This window comes from Hemiscyllium ocellatum, chromosome 34 (genome assembly GCF_020745735.1).
Source record: "Hemiscyllium ocellatum isolate sHemOce1 chromosome 34, sHemOce1.pat.X.cur, whole genome shotgun sequence".
NCBI classification, from domain to species: Eukaryota; Metazoa; Chordata; class Chondrichthyes; order Orectolobiformes; family Hemiscylliidae; genus Hemiscyllium; species Hemiscyllium ocellatum.
In genome coordinates, this window is record NC_083434.1 from 47116317 (window position 1) to 47143800 (window position 27484).

At 41.9% G+C, this 27484-nt stretch overlaps 1 protein-coding gene across 2 annotated transcripts in view; it reads left to right on the forward strand.

The window, feature by feature from the left end:
• The window catches only part of LOC132832309 (cadherin-18-like), a 716018-nt gene that overhangs the window by 141385 nt on the left and 547149 nt on the right, over window positions 1–27484 (forward strand). For both annotated transcript variants that reach the window (XM_060850203.1, XM_060850204.1), the window contains exon 2: window positions 20524–20683. The gene's annotated coding sequence lies outside the window, so the exon portion shown is untranslated. The remainder of the gene's footprint in view (window positions 1–20523; window positions 20684–27484) is intronic.

Here is a 27484-nt window from a genome sequence, read left to right on the forward strand (position 1 = left end):
AGGAAATACTGTCACAGCCTTAAACCAATAGCAATGAGCCGATTGGTCAACGTCCCTCATTGTGAGCAAAAGTAGAAGACCTGATCAGTCACTCACTGTAGGTATGAAAAAATTGCAGTTGTTATGTTGAAGTTGATCGATGTTAATCGACTGACGATTAATCATGCCATATCAAGGTAATGTTGACTCTAGAATGTCTAAAAATGAGAAATTCCCACATTTTAGTTATACTATGAGAAAAAGTAAAACACTTTTAAACATTATGGGTGGCATGGTGGTTAAATGGTTAGCACTGCTGCTCACAGCGCCAGAGACCTGGGTTCAATTTCCGCTTAAGGCAACTATCTGTGTGGAGTTTGCACATTCTCCCAGTGTCTGCGTGGGTTTCCTCCGGGTGCTCCGGTTTCCTCCCACAGTCCAAAGATGTGCAGGTTAGGTGAATTGGCCATGCTAAATTGCCTGTAGTGTTAGGTGAAGGGGTAAATGTAGGGGAATGAGTCTGGATGGGTTGCTCTTCGGAGGATTGGTGTGGACTTGTTGGACCGAAGGGCCTGTTTCCACACTGTAACTAATCTAATTTTTGTTTATTTATTCATTGGAAATGAACATCATTGGCTGGGTCAGTAGTAATTGTCCACCCTTAGATTTATTGCCATGTGAAACTTCAAAGCTATCATGTAATGAAGGGTGAGTGATTTTAGTCATTTTCAGAGTTTGGATTTCAAATGAGTGGGATATGGATGTTGGCTACATTTGTGAAAGGTTAAAGAAAAGCCTAGTTTGGCATGTTTTCTCTAGAATTTAGAAGATTTGGAGGTGATCTGATCAAAATGTTTGGGAAACTAACTGGAAAAGACAGGGTAGAGAAAGATAAACTATTTCCACTATTTGTGGATTCCAGAACGAGGGGCATAGTCTGAGAATTAGGGTCAGGCAGTTCAGGAGTGATGTTAGGAAACACTTTGACACACAAAGGGTAGTAGATGTTTGGAACTTATTTCCACAATGACAGTGGACACTGGATCAGTTGTTAATTTTAAATCTAAGGTAGATTTTGTTTTGTTAAACAAAACTATTAAGGGATATGGGCATTGGCAGGTATATGGGGATAGGCCACAGACTAGCCATGATCACATTGAATCGTGTCACACGCTCGAGGGGCTAAATAGCCCATTCCTGTTCCTATGTTCCTTTCCTGAACTATGACCTAATCCAGTTTGTGTCAGAGAGCAGGTGACTACAAACCCCATGGAATGTTCATGGAAGATGGTTACTATTATGGGAGTTTACACTCGGGAGAATAAGCATTGAAGGCAACAGTGTGCTTTTGGTTTAAAATAATCAAGGATTGATTTGAGCTTTAAAGCATCATGAGTTTGAAAACATTTAGAATAATTTTTGGAGCAGATATTTCAGGTCAAATGAAGCGATATTTTAGAATTTCCCCCATTTGCCATGAGCCCAGCTGAAGACAGTATGCGTCAGTACAGCTCCCAGAAAGTAACCTGGCTTGGCTGACTATGCACTTTTTAAAAACTTATGGGTGGCACAGTGGCTCAGTGGTTAGTACTGCTGCCTTACAGTGTCAGAGATCTGGGTTTGATTCCAGCCTCAGGCATCTGTGTGGAGTTTGCATATTCTCCCAGTGTCTGCGTGAGTTTCCTCCAGGTGCTCCAGTTTCCTCCCCTAATCCAAAGATGTACAGGTCAGGAGCATTGGCCATACTAAGTTGCCCATACTATTCAGAGATGTGTAGGTTAGGTGCATAAGGTGGTGATAAATGTAGAGTAATGGGATGGGGAAATAGGTTTGGGTGCAATACTCTTTGGAGGTTTGGTGTGGACTTATTGGGCTGAAGAACCTGTTTCCACACTGTAAGGATTCTAGGAAAACTCTACTAGTCCGACCAGAAAATATCTTTCTTTCATTATCATTCATTGAAATTCAGACAAAAGAATGCAAATTTTCTTTCAAAAAAAATGTTTATTCTGCAAAGAAAGAAAAAATATGAAACATGCCAAATATTAAATATAGTTTGAAAAATCTTAAAACACAGAGCAAAACTAAGCCTTATCCATTTCCCAAAAGCCTCACTGTACAGTGATTCAAATCTAGAGAAATCTTCCTTCAATATCAAAGTTGTAGGTTTGACACAACTGTTTCTCATTTGTTCTGTCCCGTTATGTCCTCTGATACTAATTCTCATGAAACAGAACGTTTTGATTTTCTCAGTCTTCTATTGATCTGCTGATTTCTAACCGAACATTTCTGGCCTGGAAGTTTAACAATCTACACCAAGGTAACTGAATTTTCCTGCACTGTGCTATGCAGTTATCAGGGTGAGACATTGTATTTGCTTCTGACTTCAGTTAGGTCTCCTCCAAACTTATCGCCTAAAAGCCTTCAATCACTGTTTTAAAGATGTCATAAAATTAATGAACACCCATATGCCACTAGTTTGAAATCCAAATTCTAAAATATGGGATCTACATGTTTTAAATCAGACACCTTTCATCACAATTTTTTCATAAAGTAATTCTTGAAGGTGACCTCCTGTATTTCTCCAGCTTCCCCCTAAATAAATCTCTAATATTTGTCACAACAACTCTTTGGGGTAGTAAGATCCTTTTTATAAGGTCATAAATGTCTACAACTTGGAAACATGCTCTTCTGCTCAATGTGCCCGTGTCACCCAGTGTATGAGCCTCCTCATCCTCCTTGATTCAACATATTTCTCCTGAGTTCCTTGTTAGGTTTGTTATTGCCTGTTGAATAGACATATACAGCCTTTCGTTCACTTCTTGTCCATAAGTCTCACTGTAAGCACCTGATTAATTTTCTTTCAGGATTTTGAACATTTTGATCAGGTCCACTCTCTTTCCCTTCTTGGATAAGATTGATTTACAGTTGGTTTGCAGTGCACAATGATGCCGGGGTATACTTTCAATTCCCCACACCGACTGAGACTACTATGAATGTCTCTCCACCTCAACGTCTCCCCTCGCCTGAGGCATGATGACCCACAGGTTAAACCTCCACCAATCCTCTCTCTCTCTCTCTCTCTCTCTCTCTGTCTAAAGAGAGAGTAACTTTACTGTCCTCTGCAACAATGGTAACTTTACCCAAACTGCTACAATAAACTGAGATGCAGCAAGCTCTGAATTACCAAAACGTTTGAGTTTTAAATCTTCAGCATGCCATATAGTTTTTAAGGAGTAAATATCCCATCCAAAGTTTGCCACATTAATGTTTTACTGTAGCTTAATCAAAATATAGGTGTTTTCCCCTCATTAACTCTGATGGCATGCCCTGTGACACAAGTAATAGCTTAAGATTATCAACCTGGTTACAAATTGTGTTATTACTCATTGCTGGGCATGGTGTATCCTATTCAAAATAAAGGGATGATGGATAAAGATAAAGAATTGTGAAGTATTTTGAACTTTGTATTTAAATTAGGGCTCCACTAGGGGTCAAAAATTGGGATGTTTGCAAAGAATATATCAATTTAAGATGTAAAATTAGGCATTCTATTTCAATATCAGCAATTTATTCATTGCAGAATAGGATACATTCAACCAGCTTTCTCTGAGGTAGGATCAGCTCTTTTTCTGAATTCATGCCTCTTCATGCTTCTAATTGAAAAGCTGAGAAGGCAGCATTTTCTGAGATTTTGAATTCTTCAATTAGTGCCTGCAGCTTATATACTTGTAAATGAAATGTAAATAATCAGAAGTGTTTTTGATGCTTTGATTGGTCTCTCAGTTTGTTGTTTCTGCCTAATTAAGGAGATGGAACTATAGAGGACTCAGCAATGTCGTCTGAAATTATTTAATTTTGAGTAGAGAGCAATTACATTCTCCTGAAGTACCCCAAGGTCTGGGTTTAATTACTGAGATGGCATTCTTATTAACATGCATTACTTTATCTATCAAAAAAACTACTCTTTTAGACAATTTGAAAGTTCCTCAAAATCATTATCTGTGCATGTAATGTCTCAACAGCCACAGGCAGTACATCCCATCAGACTCTGTGTGGATGAGCTTTACTAGCTTTTGATAGCACACTGCATAACATCAGTAGAATGCACACTGAGGTAGTTCAATAGAGCTACAAAGACAATGTGAGACTTTCTATTAATCACAAAGGCAAAAAGAGAACAGTGATTGAACATCTTTTGATGATAGTTATGTGTGTCTGGAAATTTTGTTCCTCACTTGTGGACATCTTTAGCTTACTGAGACAGGCAGCAAAGAGGGGGCAAAGGTCATTCAAGCCACTTAGCTTGTCCAGACCTAATCCATAAATAAAATCTACTGAAAACATCTGCTTCACTTTTTCATCAAGCTTAGACATCTCTATTCCAATTTAATAGGAACGGATCCATCAGCTTGTTGTTCACAACATTATCTTAGAGCATTCCGTTACAAACATATTTCAAACGAACTGTTCTGAGGAAGGGTCACTCAACCCGAAGCGTTAACTCTGATGTCTCTCCACAGATGCTGCCAGACCTACAGAGTTTTTCCAGCAATTTCTTTTTTTGTTTCTGATTTACAGCATTCACAGTTCTTTTGGTTTTTATACTGCTAATGACGTTTACCTCAAAAGAAGCTGTACTTTTACAATATGACTTTAAGAATATATCTCTCAGTTCTTTAGATTTATTTCTGACTTAAGGAAAATCAGATAATGCCCCCTAAATTTATTTTTCACTAATTAGTGTAGCTTAATTTTATTTGGTCTGCGCTATGTGGGAAGACATTCAGGACCAAGATATTTGTAACACCTGTCTAAGGATTAATGAGTGTATCATTTCCATTACAGTCAAACATGTTCCACTTTGCTGCCAGATAATGTTGGTGTTGTATGAGGGTTAGGCACTAAAAGTGTCACTCTTTCAGAAGGTAGTTTCATTGAGTGTTCTTTACAAGAAAGACTAACAGATTCTTGTGAGGTAGGAAATGTACATTTCAAACAGAGGCACAGCAGCCATGATCTTATTGAATGGCAGAGCAAGCTTGATGGCCTCATATCTAAGGAAGGCTGTCTTGATCTCAGAGGGAGTTCAAAGGATGTGTACAAGAAAGATTTCAGGGATGAAAGGCTTGTCAGATGAGGAGCTGTTGAGGACTCTGGGTTTGTTGTTGATGGAGTGTAGAAGGATGAGATGAGATGTGATCGAAACTGATTGAATACTGGAAGGCTTGGATAGAGTGGACATGGAGAAGATGTTTCCACCAGTAGGAGAGACTATGACCCGAGGCCTCAGCCTGAGAGGGAAGGGATGACCCTGAGGTAATGTCAATCTGTTCTGGGTGATTTTCTCCACCTTCAGACCTGTCAGCTTCCCCAGCACCTTCTCCTTAGTGATGGCTACTACACTTCCTGATGCTGTTTCACCCTCCTCCTCAGGTTCGGGAAGATCAGATTTAACTTGGTGCGGAGCCTGTTCCCCATTAGCAACTCTGCTGTAGCTATTGCTGTAGTTGCAGGAGTGGTGGTCCGGTAATGAAACAGGAATCAGGACAGTTTGGGATCAAGTGAAGTTGTAGACTTTTTAAGCCTGCCTTCACAGTTTGGACTGGTCTTTCTGCCAGACTATTGGATGATGGATGTTATGGAACTGTCCTTTTATGCTGTTTTAGTTTTGCCAGGACTAGATCTTTCGGTGTCCAAAATCTAATATTGTCAACTGCGACTGGAAGTACGTCCAGGAAATTTACAACTGTGATGGACTGTTCCAGTGATGGTGCCACCAGTGTGGACCTGCCATGGGAGGTGGCTCAATGCATCTACATTTGCTACTTGGCCTCCCAGGTGGTGTTCCAATGTGTAATGGTGCACACTGAGAATTAGAGCCCATTGCTGAATTTGGCCTGTAGTTATGGATGGCACTGCCTTGTCCTCTTTAAGTAGATCCAGCAGGGATTTATGGTGATTATTGATACAAAATTATACACTAAAGGTATGGGTGGAACTTCCTGACTCCAAATATAACCGCCACAAGTTCCATCTCTATCTGGGTGAATTTACACTCTGCATTTGCCGAAGTTCTGGATGCATAAGCTAATGGACATTTCTCTCTAGTGGGCCACCTATGAGCTAATACCACCCCAATGCCATATAGAGGCAGTGCATATCAATATCAGATCACACTTGGGATCATAGTGTGCTAACACCTTCGGTTGTGACAGCTATTTCTTCACTTCCCTGAAGGCTATGGCCATTTCCAGGGCTGACCAATTTTTTAAGAATTGATGCAAAGGTGCCAGGATGGAGGCCAGGTTATGGATGAACTTTCTATAATAATTCACCAGCCCAAGGAAAGACCTAAGCTCCAGGACAGATATGGGAGCCAGGGCACCTTTGATCACCCTCACCTTATCACAGGTGTAACCTGGTCTTGTTGACTCTTGAGCCCAAGTAGGTCACTAGGAGTGACTGGAACACATAGTTCCAGGGAATCCTTACCTCATTGCAATTGCAGGTACAAATGGCCCATATCCAGCTTCTTAAATGGCAGCCCCCCTGTCAGCTTTGCATATTAATCCTCTCTGGGAAGCTTTGGTTATTTATCCAGCTGTAGGAAGGCATTACTATTTCTTTAAAATCCGCACAAAGGTGAATTGAGCTATTGTCTTCACAATCAGTACAACCAGTGCTATCCATTCTACACAAACTGGACTGCTTTGATGATTCCTTCACTTTCCATCCTCCTGATTTCTGTCACTACTTTTGCCCGCAAGGGCTTTGCAGAATCATGGAATTGTTTTCTGGTCAATGTGCAAGTTGACCTTGGCTCCTTTGATAGGCCCTAGGCTTTTCTGAAAAATGTCTGGGTATTTAATTAGTACTTCAAAGTTTGTGAGAAGATTTGTGGCTCGGGTGCTCGTTGTTGTGTTCTGTTCGCCGAGCTGGGAATTTGTGTTGCAGATGTTTCGTCCCCTGTCTAGGTGACATCCTCAGTGCTTGGGAGCCTCCTGTGAAGCGCTTCTGTGATCTTTCCTCCGGCATTTATAGTGATTTGTATCTGCTGCTTCCGGTTGTCAGTTCCAGCTGTCCGCTGCAGTGGTCGGTATATTGGGTCCAGGTCGATGTGCTTATTGATTGAATCTGTGGATGAGTGCCATGCCTCTAGGAATTCCCTGGCTGTTCTCTGTTTGGCTTGTCCTATAGTAGTAGTGTTGTCCCAGTCAAATTCATGTTGCTTGTCATCTGCATGTGTGGTTACTAAGGATAGCTGGTCGTGTCGTTTCGTGGCTAGTTGGTGTTCATGGATGCGGAACATTAGCTGTCTTCCTGTTTGTCCTATGTAGTGTTTTGTGCTGTCCTTGCATGGGATTTAGTATACAACATTGGTTTTGCTCATGCTGAGTATTGGGTCTTTCGTTCTGGTGAATTGTTGTCTGAGAGTGGCTGTTGGTTTGTGTGCTGTTATGAGTCCTAGTGGTCGCAGCAGTCTGGCTGTCATTTCGGAAATGCTCCTGATGTATGGGAGTGTGGCTAGTCCTTTGGGTTGCGGCATGTCCTCGTTCTGTCCAGGACAACCAGCTCCCATTCCTAGACGTGATGGCACAGAGAATGCCGAACGGAGAATTCACTACAAAGGTATACAGGAAAGCCACACACACAGACCAAGTCCTAAACTACGAAAGCAATCACCCCAACACACACAAAAGAAGTTGCATCAAGACACTGTTCAAAAGGGCCACAACACACTGCAGCACACCAGAACTGCAAAAAGAGGAAGAACACCTATACAATGTATTCGCCAAAAACGGATACCCGCGCAATTTCATCAACAGATGCCTAAGGGAAAGACAACGGAACGAGGACATGCCGCAACCCAAAGGACTAGCCACACTACCATACATCAGGAGCATTTCCGAACTGACAGCCAGACTACTGCGATCACTAGGACTCATAACAGCACACAAACCAACAGCCACTCTCAGACAACAACTCATCAGGATGAAGGACCCGATACCCAGCATGAGCAAAACCAATGTAGTGTACAAAATCCCATGCAAGAACTGCACAAAACACTACATAGGACAAACAGGAAGACAGCTAACGATCCGTATCCATGAACACCAACTAGCCACGAAACGACATGACCAGCTATCCTTCGTAGCCACACATGCAGATGACAAACAACATAAATTTGACTGGGACAACGCTACTATTATAGGACGAGCCAAACAGAGAACAGCCAGGGAATTCCTAGAGGCATGGCACTCATCCACAGATTCAATCAATAAGCACATTGACCTGGACCCAATATACCGGCCACTGCAGTGGACAGCTGGAACTGACAACCGGAAACGGCAGAAACAAATCACTACAAATGCCGCAGGAAAGATCTCAGAAGCGCTTCACAGGAGGCTCCCAAGCACTGAGGATGTCCATAAGACCATAAAACCATAAGACATAGGAGTGGAAGTAAGGCCATTCGGCCCATCGAGTCCACTCCGCCATTCAATCATGGCTGATGGGCATTTCAACTTCACTTACCCACATTCTCCCCGTAGCCCTTAATTCCTTGTGACATCAAGAATCTATCAATCTCTGCCTTGAAGAGATTTAGCGTCCCAGCCTCCACTGCACTCTGCGGCAATGAATTCCACAGGCCCACCACTCTCTGGCTGAAGAAATGTCTCCGCATTTCTGTTCTGAATTTGCCCCCTCTAATTCTAAGGCTGTTTCCATGGGTCCTAGTCTCCTCGCCTAACGGAAACAATTTCCTAGCATCCAACCTTTCCAAGCCATGTATTATCTTGTAACCTAGACAGGGGATGAAACGTCTGCAACACAAATTCCCAGCTCGGCGAACAAAACCGCAACAATTAGTACTTCACTTAGGCAGCTATTTTCTAATCAAAAAATGTTGAGCCAATCCGGGTGAATCTTTCTCAACCAATGTTGCACCATCCAGCTTCGTTCCAAATCTTTTACTACAATCAGTGGGAACTGAACCAGCTGCTTCTCATAAGAGACTGGAACTGAAGGTACACCCTTAATCTGTAAAGGTTCCCAGTCTAGCCAAAGTCTTACACAAACTTAAGATTTGGAGTCCAGAATGAATTTTGTTAAAGACTTGTTCTGCAATTACTGACAGGCCACACTGGTATTGACCTCCATTTGAACCGGGTGATCATTTAACCAAATGTTTATTTTAATTAGTTCTGATTTGGGAATTGTTTAGGAGTTTAAGTATTCTAATTCAACTGTAGGTTGACTTTCCAGGGTGTGCACTCTTCTGGATAATGGCCGATGAGTTTTCTTATTCAATCTCACTCTAGTGGGACTCCTTTACTGTATTGAGTCTGCGTAGCAGCAATGACAATGGCTTGTCAGCCTGGATCCTGAAAAAAATGTTCACCATTTGCCTGAGGTCTGGCTTTGTTTTTTGGGTTTTGCTGGGGGCTGACCCAGAGTCCCTCTGTTCAGGATATGCCCTGAGAGAGACTGTGCAACTGCCTTCACTTCAAGTGGTGTACCCAGACTCAGTCAGACTGGCCAGGGTGTCCGTGTCTGTCAGAATATCCTGTAATTCAAAAGCTCTACTTACTGCACTTTGTAATGATAAAGCCAGTTGTAGTGCCTGGTTGAAGTCTAGTTGGGATTCAGCTGGTAGGTGCTTTTGCATAGTTACATTATTAACCTACATACAAAACAGCCTCTCAGTATCTCATTAAGGGTTAAACTAAAATCACTTGCCTCTGCCAGTCATCTTAACCAAATCAAAAATCCCAATTCAGATTCTACACGTTCTCAAATTGCAAAGTAAAACGGACAGTGTCTCAGAATTAGTGGAGGCCTGGGATCATAATGTCCCTTTAAGTAAATCCTTCAACTATTGAAAGGATTTAGAATCAAGTGCCTCAGGGAAAGGTAGGCTCCTGACAAACAAAAAAAAACTTTGGGTCCACAAGCTGTCGTGAGAGTTACTCATTGGGTTTTTGTCTGTCCCAATGGCATTTGCCCAGAAAATATGTCGCATTCTTTCCACATATTGGGCCCAGTCTGACAGCAGGATTGAGCAAGTCAAGCTTCCCAAATAACAGCATGGTGCCAGAAATACTTACCCTAACTCAGAGACAACTGTTGTGAGTGAATTTCTTCGAGAGTATACATTTCTCTCATTGCCACTGAAGTAAATCCCCAGAGAATGGTATCCCATCACTAAGTTACCCTCTATTTACATATGGAGAATCCTTCATACTGACCCAGCTCCCACAGAACCAGCTCTCAGGGTAAACATAACCTCTGACACTCCTATTTATGGTTTTTTTTGGTTTGAAAGGTGTGGAGAGGCAGTCAAAAAGAACATGACAATTTTTAAATTTAACTTTCGGAACAGGGTTGCACGATTGCAGGTCTTTCAGGTTGGCAGGATATTTTCCCAAGAGGGTTAAAAGACTAGTATGCAGGATTAGAAAGTGCTAGAAACATCTCCAAAGAAGGATCACTGGACTCTGAAATAACTCCACAGAGGACGGTATTCCTTCACCAAGTCACCCTTTATTTATATGGGCACAGTACATGACACTGATCCAGCTCCCTCAGAGCCCATGACACTCCTGTTTATTTTAAAAAATGTTTCTTAACATGATGCCTAACTCTCCTGTTCTTCTTTGTTCTTTTTTTTTATGTCTGACGTTCCTGTTCTTTTTCTTACCCCTACACTACTGCCTAACTGTGGTAGTGTTTATTTTACCCCCAGTACCCACGGTGTGTGTGTGCAGGTGTGAGACACAGTGAGAGACACAAGGTACACGAATCTTTATTCAAATTTCCACCACCAGGAAGAAAGGAAACACCCGAGTGGCCAGTGACAAGCAGTGCCCTTCACATCAAAGGGCAATGACACTCCTGTTTATTCTTTTTCTTCTTTGTTAAGCTGTGTGATAAACTCCTGGTTTTTTGAAATTTTTTGTTGTCTTCCCACACTACCACCTAACTGTGGTAGTGCTTATTTTTTCCCCAGTACCCATGGTGTGTGTGTGTGTGCGGGTGTGAGACACAGTGAGAGACACAAGGTGCACGAATCTTTATTCAATTTCCACCACCTGGAAGATAGGAAACACCCGGGTAGCCAGTGACAAGCAGGGCCCTTCACATCAACGGGTAATGACACTCCTATTTATATCTGTCAACCAGAGCTCCCTGATTGGACCAGGTTAACAGCCCCAATCAGGGAACTCAGATTCTATGAGAGCCTCCTGGCTGGCCTCGTTGCAATCATTACAACAAGTGTGTGGACTCTTACATCACATTCAAGATCCTGTAAAAGATGATGCTTTACTTTGGTTGTATTGTGATTCTCTGACCATGCACTACTCCCTCTGGACTGCGCTGAAGTGTTAACTTGTGTTACCTGCTTCATACTGAAAGGAGGTTTTGAATCTCCATCGTTTTAACTCTGTAGTAGCAGTGCCATTAATGGGTCTGCACTGACACCTTACTGATGTTCCACATGTGTCAACGGACTATAATTCCACAATATTTAAAATGGCATAATTCTAAAGGTTGGATGTTAAAAGAGGCTGTTTTGTCCACTATCTACAAGGGACAAGTCAAGAGTGTGATGAACTATTACTCACTTGCCTCAATGACTACAACCCTAACAACACTCAAGAAGCTTTACACCATCCAGGAAAAAGCAGCCCCATTTGATTGGCACCACATCCACAAGCACCCACTCCCTCAACCATTGATGCTCAGTATCAGAACTGTTTAGAAGATGCACTATAGAAACTCAGCAAGTCTTGCACCTTCTAAACAAAGACCACTCCCATCAAAAAGAACAAGAGCAGGAGATAGATAGGAACACCACCCCCAAGAGGTTCCCTCCTAAGCCATTCACCATCCTGACTTGGAAATATATCACCATTCCCTGAGAGTCATAGGTTCAAGATATGCAATTCCCTCCCTGACGTCATTGTGGGTCAACCTACAGCATGTGGACTGCAACAGTTCAAGAAGGTAGCTCACCACCACCCTCTCAAGGGGCAACTAGGGATGGGCAATAAATCCTGGCCCAGGTGGTGATACACATATTCTATGAATGAGTAAAAGAAAAAGACCCAATTGGTTGCTTGCTTTGCGGATGTCAATTGTTCCAGGTTACTAGTGGAGCACGAGATATTCCAAAACCACATTCAGTGGAGAGCTTTTTGAAATGTCATTACTGTTGAGTGTAGTACAATGCACACAAAGGAATCCCATAGTTGATTGCATGTTAAATACACACTAGAACATCAAAGAATAATACACTTCATTTTCTTCAAATCAATGCCATAGATTCTTCCATACTGGCCAGAGAGGAGACTCAGGGCTTCATAACTCATTGAAAAGACAGCACCTTCAAAAGTGTAGTAATTTCACGAAGCCACATCACAGTTTTGGTGTGCTGCATGTCCTGAATTATTCAACACCTGAAAATTACTTCCGAATGGTTTCTTAACAATCTTTGTTGTTTCCTCTTTTAAGAAAAGTAGAAAAGATTGACACTTATGCCACACCTTTCACTGCCTCTGGATATTAAAATCAGTTTACAGCTGATCCCACTGTCAATCGATGCTGGTAGATTTCAGCAAGATATTTGATTAGATCCTTCGCTCAATGATATTGGTTTAATACAGAACCTGCATCTCTTTCCGGATGCAAATTGTTACTAAAACACGAAACTGCCCAGCTTTTTGGTCAAGCGCAGTTATAGATAAAGATATAGAGTCATAGAGATGTGCAGCACAAGGGAAACAGACTGTTTGGTCCAACCCGTCCATGCTGACCAGATATCCCAACCCAATCTAGTCCCACCTGCCAACACCCAGCCCACATCCCTCCAAACCCTTCCTATTCATATACCCATCCAGACACCTTTTAAATGATGTAATTGTACCAGCCTCCACCACTTCCTCTGTCAGCTCATTCCATACACGTACCACCCTCTGCATGAAAAAGTTGCTCCTTAGGTCTCTTTTATATCTTTCCCCTCTCACCCTAAACCTATGCCCTCTAGTTCTGGACCCCCTGACCCTAGGGAAAAGACTTTGCCTATTTACCCAATCTATGCCCCTCATAATTTTATAAACCTCTCTAAGGTCACCCCCCCAGCCTCCAATACTCCAGGGAAAACAGCCCCAGCCTCTCCCTATTGCTTAAATAATCCAACCCTGGCAACATTCCTGTAAATCTTCTCTGAAACCTTTCAAGTTTCACAACATCTTTCCGATAGGAAGGAGACCAGAATTGCATGCAATATTCCAACAGTGGCCTAACCAATGTCCTGTACAGCTGCAACATGACCTCCCAACTCCTGTAGTAAAAAGTGAGGTCTGCAGATGCTGGAGATCAGAGCTGAAAATGTGTTGCTGGTTAAAGCGCAACAGGTCAGGCAGCATCCAAGGAATAGGAAATTCGACGTTTCGGGCAAAAGCCCTTCATCAGGATTCCTGATGCTGCCTGACCTGCAGCGCTTTAACCAGCAACACATTTTCAGCTCCCAACTCCTGTACTCAATACTCTGACCAATAAAGGAAAGCGTGCCAAACACCTTCTTCACTATTCTATCTACCTGCAACTCTACTTTCAAGGAGATATGAACCTGTACTCCAAGGTCTCTTTGTTTAGCAACACTCCCCAGGACCTTTCCATTAAATATATGTCTTGCTAAGATTTGCTTTCCCAAAATGCAGCACCTCACATTTATCGAAATTAAACTCAATCTGCCACTTCTCAGCCCATTGGCCCATCTGGTCCAGATCCTGTTGTAATCTGAGATAACCTTCTTTGCTGTCCATTACACTTCCAATTTTGATGTCATCTGCAAACTTACTAACTGTACCTCTTATGCTCACATCCAAATCATTTATATAAATGATGAAAAGTAGAGGACCCAGCACCAATCCTTGTGGCACTCCATTGGTCACAGGTCTCCAGTCTGAAAAACAATCCTTCACCACCACCCTCTGTCTTCTACCTTTGAGCTAGTTCTGTATCCAAATGGCTAGTTCTCCCTGTATTCCATGAAATCTAACCTTGCTAACCAGTCTCCCATGGGGAATCTTGTTGATACCTTACTGAAGTCCATATAGATCACACCTACTTTTATGCCCTCATCAATCCTCTTTGTTACTTTTTCAAAAAAACTCAATCAAGTTTGTGAGACCTGATTTCCCATGCACAAAGCCAAGTTGCCTATCCCTAATCAGTCCTTGCCTTTCCCTGGATGTATTCCGGCAGTATCCTCTCTCCATACAGCTGTAATGCTATCCCTTATCAAAAACGCCACACCCTTCCTCTCCTGCCTCCCTTTCTGTCCTTCCTGTAGAATTTGTAACCTGGAACATTAAGCTGCCAGTCCTGTCCATCCTTGAGTCATTATTGCTATGATATCCCAGTCCCATGTTCCTAACCATGCCCTGAGTTCACCTCCCTTCCCTGTTAGGCCTCTTGCATTGAAATAAATTGAAATAAGAGTTTAATTTATCAGTTCTATCTCGTTCTCTGCTTTGTCCCTGCCTGCCCTGTCTGTTTGACACGCATCTTTTCTCAAATTTACCAGTCTCAGATTGATCTCTTTCCTCACTATCTCCCTGGGTCCGCCCCACACCCCCACTTTACTAGTTTAAATCTTCCTGAGCAGCTCTAGCAAATCTCCCTGCAAGTATATTAATCTCCTTCCAATTCAGGTGCAATCCATCCTTCTTGTACAGGTCATTTCTACCCCAGAAGAGATTCCAGATAGCCAAAAATGTGAATCCTTCTCCCATACACCAGCTCCTGAGCCAATGCATTCATCTGCTCTGTCCTCCTCTGCCTACCCTCACTAGCTTGCAGCACCTGGAGTAATCAAGATATTACTACTCTCGAGGATCTCCTTTTCAAATTCCTGCAAAACTCTCTATATTCTCCCTTATGAATCGATAAAACGATGAAATGAGCAACACTGGAAGAGTGTGGTCCCCCGAGTAATCACAGGTTAGAATTTGCATTTCTGTGGGATGGGGAAGGGATTAAGACATGACTCAACAATGAAGAGCAACAAAGAACAGTAATGAATTTGAGTTGCTATTCCCCAACATGAGACAAAAATAAATGGTAGTTCAATTTAGAATTCAAGGGATCAAATTTGTTTCAAATGTACTGATAACTGGAGTCATAAGACTTGATATTTTCAGTTCTTCAGTGGGCAAGGTTCAGAATGAGCAGATAATAAATGGCTGATTAACAACCTCCTGTTATTGAAGAACAGTTCTCCTCCTCGGTAAACAATCAGGGCAGGCAATGACCTTGTAGCATCATCTCGAGGATATTATCCAGAGACCCAGGTAATGTTATGGGCACCCGGTTCAAATCTCACCATGACAGATGTTGGAATTTGAATTCAATCAAAATCTGGCATTAAAAGGCTAATGGTGACCATGAAACCATTGTCAATTGTTGGGAAAACCCAACTTAGTTCACTAATGTCCTTTAGGAAAGGAAACTGTTGTCCTCACCTGGTCTGGCCTACAAATGATTCAACTCTCACAGCAATATCATTGACTCTTAACTGCCCTCTGGGCAATTAGGGATGGGCAATAAATGCTGGCCTGTGATGATGATGGTTCTGTGCCATGAATTACTGAACTCCCTGTGGGAATGCTGCTCCCATGGTGGGTTAAATAGCGGGTTTAAGAACAAAGGAACATTGAAGGTGAATGAACAGTAACAGCTGTCACAGTCAGGATGAGGAACGTTTTGGAAGGAGGTTGGAGGTAATTCTGTTTGCACGATATCGCAGCTTCTGTTCTTCCCGATGATTGAGGTGACAGCTGGAAGTAAAATAGCCACACCAAAAACCTGAAATGGTCATGCAGCATGAACACTATGTCACCATGATGCACTGATGGCAGAGAGAGTGGATGTTAAGTCCAGTTGCAGGAACATTAACAAACCCAATTGTTTAATCCCGTTGGACTTGTGATATTAAGGTTACCGGACACTTTTACAACCAAAATACTTTGGATATCGCAAAGCAGGTGATAATATGCAGTGTTTTGAAAAGTAAGTGTGACAGTCATAGGAACATGGGAACAGCATTATATCATTCAACCCATCGTACCACGTGTCATTCAGTTTGATCATGGCTGAAACATGGAAACATACAGGAGAGGAGCAGGAGTAGCCCATTCGACCCCTTGAACCTATTCCTCATCCAATGTGATCATGGCTGATCATTGAGCTCAATGTCCTAATCAACCTTCCCCTTGTATCCTCATAGCCACAAGAGCTATATCGACCTTGTTCTTAAAACCACATAATGTTTTGGCCTCAATCACTTTCTGTGACAGTGTACTCCACACGCTCACCACTCTCTGGGTGAAAACATTCCTCCTCATCTCAGTCCTAACTCAATCCTTAAACTATGACCCCCAGGTTCTGGACTTCCCCACCATCGAAAACATCCTTCCTACATCTACTGTGTCTTACGCTGTGAGAAATTCCCTCATTTTTCTAAACTCCAGAGAATACAATCCTACCTTTCCACGTTATATCCATATCCTTTGATGTCATTAATCTCCAGAGAACAATCATTTTCTGCCTTGAACAAGCTCAATCATTGAGCTTCCACATCCCTGTGGGGGAGAGAATTCCCTTTTTTAGGGATTAGCTTTCCTGGTTTTAAACTTGGGATCATCCTCTCTATAGCCTTGCCATGCCCTGTCAGAATTTTGTAAAGTTCACTTAAATAACCTTTCATTCTTTGAAACCTTAGTGAATCCAGAATAGGTTTTCTTAATTCTGTCTGTATAAGACAGCCCTGCTTTCCCAGGAATTAATCCAGTGAATCTCCACTGCATTCTCTCTGTGACTGATATATCCTTGCTGAAATAAGTAGAACAAACCTGTCCACAAGCCTCCAGGTGTGGTCTCACAAGGGTAGCTGCAGCAAGCCTTCCTTATTCATGTACTCACAACCCTTTCTGATCAAGGCACACGTACCGTTTGCCTTCCTACTTGCTTTCGTATCTGTGTCCTAACTTTATGTGACTAACACTGAAAGATCCGATTCCCTACAGTGTGGAAACAGGCTCTATCGGCCCAACAAGTCCACACCGACACTCCAAAGAGCAACCCACCCAGACCCATTCCCCTGCACCTAACACTATGGGCAATTTAGCTTGGCCAATTCACCAAACAGAGGAGAAAGTGAGGACTGCAGATCAGAGCTGAGAATGTGTTGCTGGAAAAGTGCAGCAGGTCAGGCAGCATCCAAGGAGCAGGAGAATCGATGTTTCGGGCATGAACCCTTCTTCAATTCACCTGACCTGCACGTTTTTGGACTGTGGGAGGAAACCGGAGCACCCAGAGGAAACCCACGCAGACACGGGGAGAATGTGCAAACTCCACACAAACAGTTGCCTGAGGTGGGAATTGAACCTGGATGTCTGAGGCAGCAGTGCTAACCACTGTGCCACCGTGCCACCCCGCCACCCCTAAGATATCCAAATTGATTTTGGACACCTGCAGTTCTCAAACTTTGACTATTGAATAAATATGATGCCTGTCTGAAAGTGAATAAATTCACACATATTCACATTATATTCCATCTACCATGTTCCAGCCCTTTTCCTTAGCCTGCTCATGTTATATTGAAACACACAGAAACAGAAAGTGCTGGAGAGACTTGACAGGTCTGGCAGCATCTGTGGAGAGAGAAACAGAGTTAATGTTTCTAATCCAATGACACTTCTTCAGAACAACTCTTTAAGCATACTTGCATCATCTTCACAAATTACATTCCCAGCTAATACTGTGGGAACAGTAAATTTGGAAATAGTACAATTGGCCTCTATGCCTCAGTCATTAACATAATGAACTGCTGTAAATTTAGCAAAGATCATTATGATACTCACTCCAATCATCCTGCCAACCTGAAGAGGATTGTTTGATTCCTATCGCCTGCTTTCTGTCCATTAGCCAATTCACAATCCATTTATTTCCCCCAATTCTATGTGTTTTAATTGTTCCTAGGTCAGAACATATCAAAAGCCTTCTGAAAATTCAAATGTACAACATCTACTTGTTCACCTTTACCAATGTTATAAATAATATACTCAAAAAGCCTTCAATGGTTTGTTAAGCATGATTACTTTTTCATAAATCCATATTGACTTTACCCATTCTTATTTAGAAGGACAGTTGTCACATCGTTTATAATTGACTGCAACATTTTCCTTTTTACTGACATTCCCACACCTGTTTTCCATTTACTGAGTTGATTCTATTACGTTTTAGAAATGAAGTAAAGTTCAAACTAATTAAATCAAGTAGTACAATTTCATTTTATTCACTTAATGGATTAGGGCAACACTGACTGGCCCAGCATTTGTTGCCTGTCCCTAGTTGCCCTTGAGAAGTTGGGGGTGAGCTGTCTTATTGGATTGCTGCTGTCCACGTGCTGTAGATAGATCTACAATTTCCTGGGGACAGAATTCCAGGATTTTGATCCAGCAACACTGAAGGAATGGCAATATATTTCCAAGTCAGGATGGCGAGTGGCTTGGAGGGGAACTTGCAGGGGGTGGTGTTCTCATGTGTCTGCTGCCTTTATCCTTCCAGATGGTAGTGATTGTGGGTTTGGAATGTGCTGTCTGAGGAATTTTGGTGAATTTCTGCAGCGCATCTTGTCGATCGTGCAAAATGCTGCTACTGAGCGAGAAACGTGTAGAGGGTTATGAATCTTTGAAACTTGCTCCTCAAAAGCTTGTGGAAGCTGAGTCCTTGACCTCTAAGGTAGTGGTAAATGGATTGTCAATTACATTATCGGGAATAGGCAGGACTGTAGTGTGATCAGCTCTGTCATGATATTATTGAATGGCAAAGCAGGCTTGAAGGGCTGAGTGGCCTCCTCTCATTCTTTATTCCAGTGTTTCCATGCACTGTTTTCTGGGTTGAGTTGTTTTACAGCAGCATTACCCACAAGTGAACATCCTCCTTGTATCCTAATAGTTTTGGTTAATTTAATTAGTTGATGCTGTTGTGTCTGTAAAACAAATACATCACAAAGTGTGCAGAAAGAGTTAAATCAAATATTCTCAAATAACTGTGGCAGGATGTTTAAATGCTAATGTGCATACTAATCATGTAAACTAATTATCCAAACTCTTTAATATAGCAACTTGAATCATCGGCTCTAACATTGATGACACATCAAGAAATTTGACAAGTTAACATGGCTTCTCATGTCAGCGTTTATTGATTATATTACCGACATCAATATGTTGCCTACATTAATCTAATTAGATAATGTGATTGAAATTATTGAATTGAATATTGAAAAAATAACAAAACCTAGATGTCTTCCAATATTTGCAGTATAATTCTGCCTCTATTTTATGATTATTTGAAAACTGTTTACGTATAGTGTTGGTCTTTGAATATTTGGCAAAAAATGAATGTGGAGAAAATGAGGGTGACAGATGCTGGAGATCAGAGTCGAAGAGTGTGATGTTGGAAAAGCACAGCCAGTCAGGAAATGAATGTGCATGAATTATACTTCAGGTCGACATAACAAAGGCTTAGATTTAGGGTTCTTTACTTCCTGAGCTGTTTGACACTGCTGCAGTTTTTGCTTGTTTCCCACATTGGAAAGCATATCATTCTGCTTCATTTGAGAATGAAAAAGAGACAGGGAGCTCAAAGTTTAAAGATACTGAAAATTCACCACATTCAGAGTATCTGAACCTGCTCATCATGTTGCACTTTGAATTAAAATTATTAATATTTGCAAGATGAATCCCCAAAGAGACATCAAGCCCTTGTTGTGCTGGAGCAGATGCTGGAATCTGCTGAAAACAAAAAGAGCTGGGAGTGGGTTCACAATTTGAAGATGTTGGACTCAATATTAAGTCCAGAATATTGACTTCAACACCTTCAGATGGTGAACCTGCTCCCACTTCTTCTTTTCTTTTAGCTTTACTTGTTACATTCTGTGTCACCATGTCCTCTCTCCCCGCTCCCCTCTCCCCTCCCCAGTGAGACTGTCTGTCCTTCCCAGTCTGGTAGTTAGATACACCACTGTTCTGCCATTCCCACATTCCAATCACTTAACCTGCACTATCAGTATCCATTTGCCCCCAGCACTGCACCCTCCACACCGTCTCCCCCCAAGTATTGCATGAATGCTGTTCCCTCCGCACTCCCCTCCCTCATCTGGACTCGATACGTTAGCTTGCTCTCAGGATGCTGCCTGACCTGCTGTGATTTCCAGCATCTTTTGCTTTCAAAACCTTTTGTGAATAATTTTAAAAAGGTTTAACACATTTATAATCACTCAGATTAAAACTTTGTAAATCAATAAAAAATGTTGTTGTTGCATTACCAACAGAGTGCTTGAGTAATAAATACTATAAGAACAAATTTACTGAATTCAGGATTTGGCCTCACTGTTTGGCCTTCTGTGTTTGTGCCTTGCTGTTCACAGTAGTTCCATGATGGCTGACAAAGATCTGTTTGTATTTGCAGATAACACAAGGCACCAATTATCTCATCGGGAGCAGTAGACTTTAGAGCATTTGACAACAGAGAATCATGTGAAAACATTATCCTGACCTGGACAAGTTGCCCGACCTGCAACTGGGTGTCAGCGCTTCTCTGTGTAAGACATAGTTGAGTTGTCTTTGAGGTAGGAGTTGCATACTGTCCTTAATTCTGATTGTGAGATTGTGTGTAATCCTGTACTCTTCTACAGCTTTCCTTTAAATAATGTAAAAGACTTGATGGACACTTTATTACGTTCCAAGCGTGATTTCAAATTCAGATCCAAACACCATTTAATGACTGAATGGTAAATTTTAAATAGAATGTCCAGCAGCTTCTAACTTTTCAGTTTTTCTTCATATTGTGACACAACTGGTCCCTGGCCTTCATCCTGCTTCCAAATTGTGAAATGATTCCTGTTTCATTTGAGAATGTAAAGTACAGTTTGAAAGTATTGCTACAACAAAGAGCCTTGGATGCTGCTGGCTGACAGAGGGGACATAGCTATAAATTGAGGAGTGATAGATATAGGACAGATGTCAGAGGTAGTTTCTTTACTCAGAGAGTTGTATGGGTGTGAAACACCTCATGCAATAGTGGTAGATTCGCCAACTGTAAGGGCATTTAAATGGTCATTGGATAAACATAGGGATGAAAATGGAATAGTGTAGGATAGTTAGGCTTCAGATTGCTTCCATAGGCTGGTGCAACATTGAGGGCTGAAGGGCCTGTACTCTGCTGTAATGTCCTATGTTCTATGAAACATAAGAGTAGACCATGTGGCCTCTTGAATAATCGTTAAAGTTGGAGTATGTTGATCAATGAGTTGGCAACAGGAGACTTAAACTCATGCAGGTGAGATACAGAGCTACATTTGAAGAATTTGTTGCATGTAAAGACTTAGCAGGCTGTTAATTCTTGTGGAAGCATCCTGTGGTGTGCCCATGTGAGACCAATGTTGCTGCCATTGCTAGGTTCTGAGAAGGAAGAATTACGGTTAATGATAAAGAAGTGATGAGACCTGTGAAAGGTGCTTGTGGGATAACCATAGCACCATAGAAAGGACACAGCACAGTGAGAGGCCATTCAGCCATCTTTTCCATACTGACAAAAAGATTCCCAGCTGTCCTTTCCAATTTAGGTTTTATGAACTTTCACAGTGCGATTTGAACCCATAGCCCCAGCGCATTAGTCTGCCCTCCTCGATTACTGTCTCAATGACATTACCATTACACCAGCACATCCCTGCATCCCCACCATAACACCTGAGAAAGAATTTAAAGTGACTCGCAGCACTGTTTGTCAGGTTTCTGTCCAAGAACAAATACATTTCAAAAACAATTAGGTGTATTTATAGAAAAAAAGAGAATGTTGGTAGATATAACGAGGAGAGAGTTTGATTTGAAGTTATTCAAAATAATACAGAATATTAGGTACATCCAAGTGCTCTTAAGGTTTATTTAGGTCTTTGAAGATGTTCATTTATATCATGGAAAAACCATAGAATAAGCAGAATAGAAACTCAGTGCTATTTTTGCAACATTATACTATATTATAAGTTTTGGGGAAAATGGTGACTGATTTTTAATGTCCCTGGATTAGTCATGGAGAAGTTAGTACTCAGGCGCACCTCACAGGGGGGAGCACCTGAGAAATCATCTCCCACTGTTCCCAGATTTGGCACAAAAGTTAAAATAATGTTATCAGGGTCCGCAAACTGCCCAACTGCTCTGCCAGGTAAAATCAGGCTAATCAAAAACATGGACCAGATCTCTGAACTTAACAGTAAATGATTTTTATAACAAATAAACAGATTCTAATCACAGATAAACTATTATGAACTGTTAGAAATGAACTCTATAGTTAAATTATAGTTAAATTTAAAACACTGACCATCTCTTAAACTGTTCCTATACCTACACACAGACAGACTCATGTAGAGAAACTAAAACATAGGTGTTATGGGTGGAAAGAAGAAAAATTGGGAACTAATTCAATGGTCCCAATCCACACGGCTCACGGAGATGATCTTTTTGATTATGAGCACTTACGATTTTTTAATCTCTCTTCTTCAATTCCCTTTCACTTCTTTGGAGGAGACACAGTACAATTGGTACACTAACTGCAAAGTCTATTAGCTGCTGAATCATGTCCACAGCTTACATCAACGTTTTTCCCCAGGGTGGGCGAGTCCAAAACTCGAGACCATAAGTTTAAGATGAGAGGGGAAAGATTTAAAAAGGACCTGAGGGGTAACATTTTTATGCAGAGGTGTGTGTATGGAATGAGCTGCCACAAGAAGTGGTGGAGGTTGGTACAATTACGACATTTAAAAGGCATCTGAATGGATAGGAATGGTTTGGAAGGATATGGGCTATATGTTGGTAAATGGGACTAGGTCAGATTGGGATGTCTGGTCGATGCTGATGAGTTGGACCGAAGAGTATGTGCTGTGTGACTCCATGACTCTAAAACTGGTGATGGAAATTTTCCTGGATTTCTTGAGGCTTGATATATTTTACTGGAAATGAAGATGCTCAATTTGCCCCTTACAGTAGTCCAAAAGCTTCTAACAGTATTGCTCACCCCTCAAGCTGGCCATTCAGCCAAGAGATAATCAGAAAGATGGTGTCAGGATGATACCTTTGCCATCTACAACTTGTCACACCTGGACAAAACAATAAGCAACTTGTTGCTGGCTGAATCATACTTTGTTCACACTCGCTGGTAAAAAGTGAGGTCTGCAGATGCCGGAGATCAGAGCTGAAAATGTGTTGCTGGTTAAAGCACAGCAGGTTAGGCAGCATCCAAGGAACAGGAAATTCGACGTTTCGGAAGGGTTCTGGCCCGAAACGTCGAATTTCCTGTTCCTTGGATGCTGCCTAACCTGCTGTGCTTTAACCAGCAACACATTTTCAGCTCACACTCGCTGGTGCCAGTCCATCTGCATAATCCTCCCCCACTGCTTAAACAAAACATGAATCACAATGAGTTTCAGTATCTTGCTTTTCAAATGTTCAGCAATCCTTCTACAACTCTTAGTTTCTAAAACAGACCTATCCATAATGAAATATACAGAAATAAAAAAGATCGTGCTTACAAGGCTAATGCTCTGAGGACCGTGCTTCAAGTCTCACTGCGGCTGTTGGTGAAATTTGATTTAAATTAATTAATTTGGAATCTAAAGTTAACCACACTCATAGTAACCATGAACTTCTTGAAGATTGCAGTAAAAGCCACTTGTCTCACTGCTGCCGTTAGAGAAGGAAATCTGCCATTCCACCCCCCATATGGCCAACAGGTAGTTGACTCTTATGACCTGTAAAGCAACATGACAACTGGGGCTAACAGGTGCTGGCAACATCTCACCACAGAATAAAGAAAATGAACACACATTGCACAAAGAATGAAAACAAAATGAACAGATAGTACAGGAGTTTCTGATGAAGGTGTTTCCTTGGCCTGCTGCTGAACAATGCGATAAGTATCTGCAGCTGTTTACTATTCTGTACTGTGGTAATTAGAGTGAATCCAACTTCACTCCTCAGCCAAGGCAAAATCCCACCTCCAACCGGTTGGCCAATCCGACGGTTAGAATGAGGGCTCTTGTTTGAAAAGCCACCGTAGTTGACACTTGATGGGAATGTTGTGTTGACCCTGGGCAGGGGATTTTGTTTTTATTCACTCAGGGATGTGGGCGTTTCTGGCTGGGCCAGTATTTATTGCCTGTCTCTAGTTGATCTTGAGAAGGTGATGGTGAGCTGCTTACTTGAACTGCTGCAGTCCACCTGAGGTGGGTTGACCCACGATGACATTCAGGAGGGAATTCCAGGATTTTGACCAATCGACACTGAAAGAATGGTGATATATTTGAATGGCTTGAGGAGGAACTTGTAGGGGTGGTGTTTCCATGTACCTGCTGCTCTTGTCCTTCGAGATGGAAGTAGTCAAGATTTTGGAAAGTGCTGTCTGAGGATTATTGGTCAACGTCAGCAGTGCATCTTGTAGATGATACACGCTGCTGCTGCTGAGCGTCAGTGGTGGAGGGAGTAAGGTGCCTGTCGATGAGACTAACGTACTGGACAACTCCCCTCCCCCCCACAAAACATGGAGCAGCACATGAATGGACAATAATTGATCACTTATCAGGGCATTGATTGGATCGAGGGTAAATGTGCCAATCCTGACCTCACACAGACCTGTAAAGTTCCATCATTTCAGGAACAGATGGTTCAATGGTAGGTCAGAGGTGGAAAAGGTACCAGAGAATTTTCCCCAGTCCATCTAATACCACAGTAAATTTATTTTTGGATGTATTTGTAATTTCATTGCATTCAGAAAATGTTTTTATATATACTCCAAATTTTATGGCAAATAGTATAAGGCTTGAGTTTCAAATTAAAGTCGGACTATTGCAGAGTATGGCAGTTCTGAATTGTTTCAGCAAAGTGGTAATCATGGTCAAATAATTCCTGACGTATGCTCCCTGATCCTAACCCTAACTCCATCGCTCACATTATGTTCACGGTCACAATAGCAAGATGTGAAGTCTCAGATTCACCTTGATACATTGTTTGTTTGGTGTAAGTTTACATTTAATGCTTTTTGTTTCATGGGACTTGGTACAGTAAAGAATTGCACTTCAGTTTAAACAGATTTTCTTCACCAAACTAGAAATCTGAGAATTACAGAATAGGATAAACCCAGCTTATCAAGTTCAACTCCTCCCATCCTGCAAACTGTATCAGTAATGGTATTAGAATTATTGAAAAAGCAGAGTGATCAGTCTTGAACAATGACTGTAAAGCAGACCTCAACATAAGGGGTGGAAGGTAATATCCTCACTGTCTGCCAGTGGTATCTTGGAGGAAGTGCTGTGTGGGTATTTAATGGGCAAGACTTTAGTGATGGAAAGGGATAGGTGTACTCCACCAAGCAAGAGTTACGGGGGGGGGGGGGGGGGTAAGGGAAATTACGATGCAATTAGGAAAGATTTAGGAAGCGTAGAATGGGGAAGGAAACTGCAGAGGATGAGCACATTAAAAATGTGGAGTTTATTCAAGAAAAAGCTCCGGTGTGTCCTAGATAAGTATGTACCTGTCAGGCGGGGAGGAAGATATAGAACGTGTGAGCCGTGATTTACTAAGGAAGTGAAATCCCTGGTCAAGAAGAAGAAAAAGGCTTATGTTAGGACAAAATGTGAAAACTCAGTTCGGGCGCTTAAGGGTTACAAGGAAGTCAGGAAAGACCTAAAAAGAGAGCTCAGAAGAGCAAGGAGGAGACATGAGAAGTTGTTGGCGGATAGGATCAGGGTTAACCCTAAGGCTTTCCATAGGTATGTCAGGAATAAAAAAATGACGAGAGTCAAATTAGGGCCAATCAAGGATAATAGTGGGAAGTTGTGTGTGGAATCAGAGGAGATAGGGGAAGCACTAAATAAATATTTTTCGACAGTATTCACTATAGAAAATGAAAATGTTGGCGACGAAGATACAGAGATACTTGCATCTAGACTAGAAGAGATTGAGGTTCACAAGGAAGAGGTATTAGAAATACTGCAGAGTGTGAAAATAGATAAGTCCCCAGGGCTGGATGGGATCTATCCGAGGATGCTCTGGGAAGCAAGAGAAGAGATTGCCGAGCCTTTGGCATTGATCTTCAAATCATCATTGTCTACAGGAATAGTGCCTGAGGACTGGAGAATAGCAAATGTGGTTCCTTGTTCAAAAAGGGTAGTAGAGACAACCCTGGTAATTACAGACCAGTGAGTCTCACTGCAGTTGTTGGTAAAGTGTTAGAAAAGGTTATAAGAGAGAGGATTTATAACCATCTAGAAAAGAATAATCTGATCAAGGACAGTCAGCACTTTTTTTGTGAAGAGTAGGTCACATAAACCGGTTGATGTGGTGTATATGGATTTCAGCAAGGCATTCGATAAGGTTCCCCACTGTAGGCTATTATACAAAATGCGGAGGAATGGGATTGTGGGAGACATAGCAGTTTGGATCATTAGTTGACTTGCTGAAAGAAAACAGAGGGTTGTAGTTGATGGAATATGTTCATCTTGGTGTGCAGTTACTAGTGGCAAGGGCCAGTGTTGGGTCCACTGCTGTTCGTCATTTTTATAAATGACCTGAACGAGGGCTTAGAAGGGTGGGTTAATAAATTTGCGAATGATACTAAGGTCGGTGGAGTTGTGGATAATGATGAAGGGTGTAATAGGTTGCAGAGAGACATAGATAGGATGCAGAGCTGGGCTGAGAGGTGGCAAAAGGAGTTTAATGTGGACAAGTGTGAGGTGATACACTTTGGACGGAGTAATCAGAATGCAAAGTATTGGGCTAACGGTAAGATTCTTAGGAGTGCAGATGAGCAGAGAGATCTCGGTGTCCATGTACACAGATCCCTGAAAGTTGCCACCCAGATTGACAGGGTTGTTAAGAAGGCATACAGTGTTTTGGCCTTTATTAATAGAGGGATTGGGTTCCCGAACCAGGAGGTTATGCTGCAGCTGTACAAAGCTCTGGTACGGCCACATTTGGAGTATTGTGTACAGTTCTGGTCACCACATTATAAGAAGGATGTGGAAGCTTTGGAAAGAGTACAGAGGAGATTTACTAGGATGTTGCCTGGTATGGAGGGAAGGTCTTATGAGGAAAGGCTGACGGCCTTGAAGCTGTTCTCGTTAGAGAGAAGAAGGTTGAGAGGTGACTTAATCAGATAATCAGAGGGTTAGATAGGGTGGACAGGGAGAGCCTTTTTCCAAGTATGGGGACGCCAAACACGAGGGGACATAACTTTAAAGTGAGGGGAGATAGGTATAAGACAGATGTTAGAGGTAGTTTCTTTACTCAGAGAGTAGTAAAAGTATGGAATGCTTTGCCTGCAATGGTAGTAGATTCGCCAAGTTTAAGTACATTTAATTTGTCATTGGACAGGCATATGG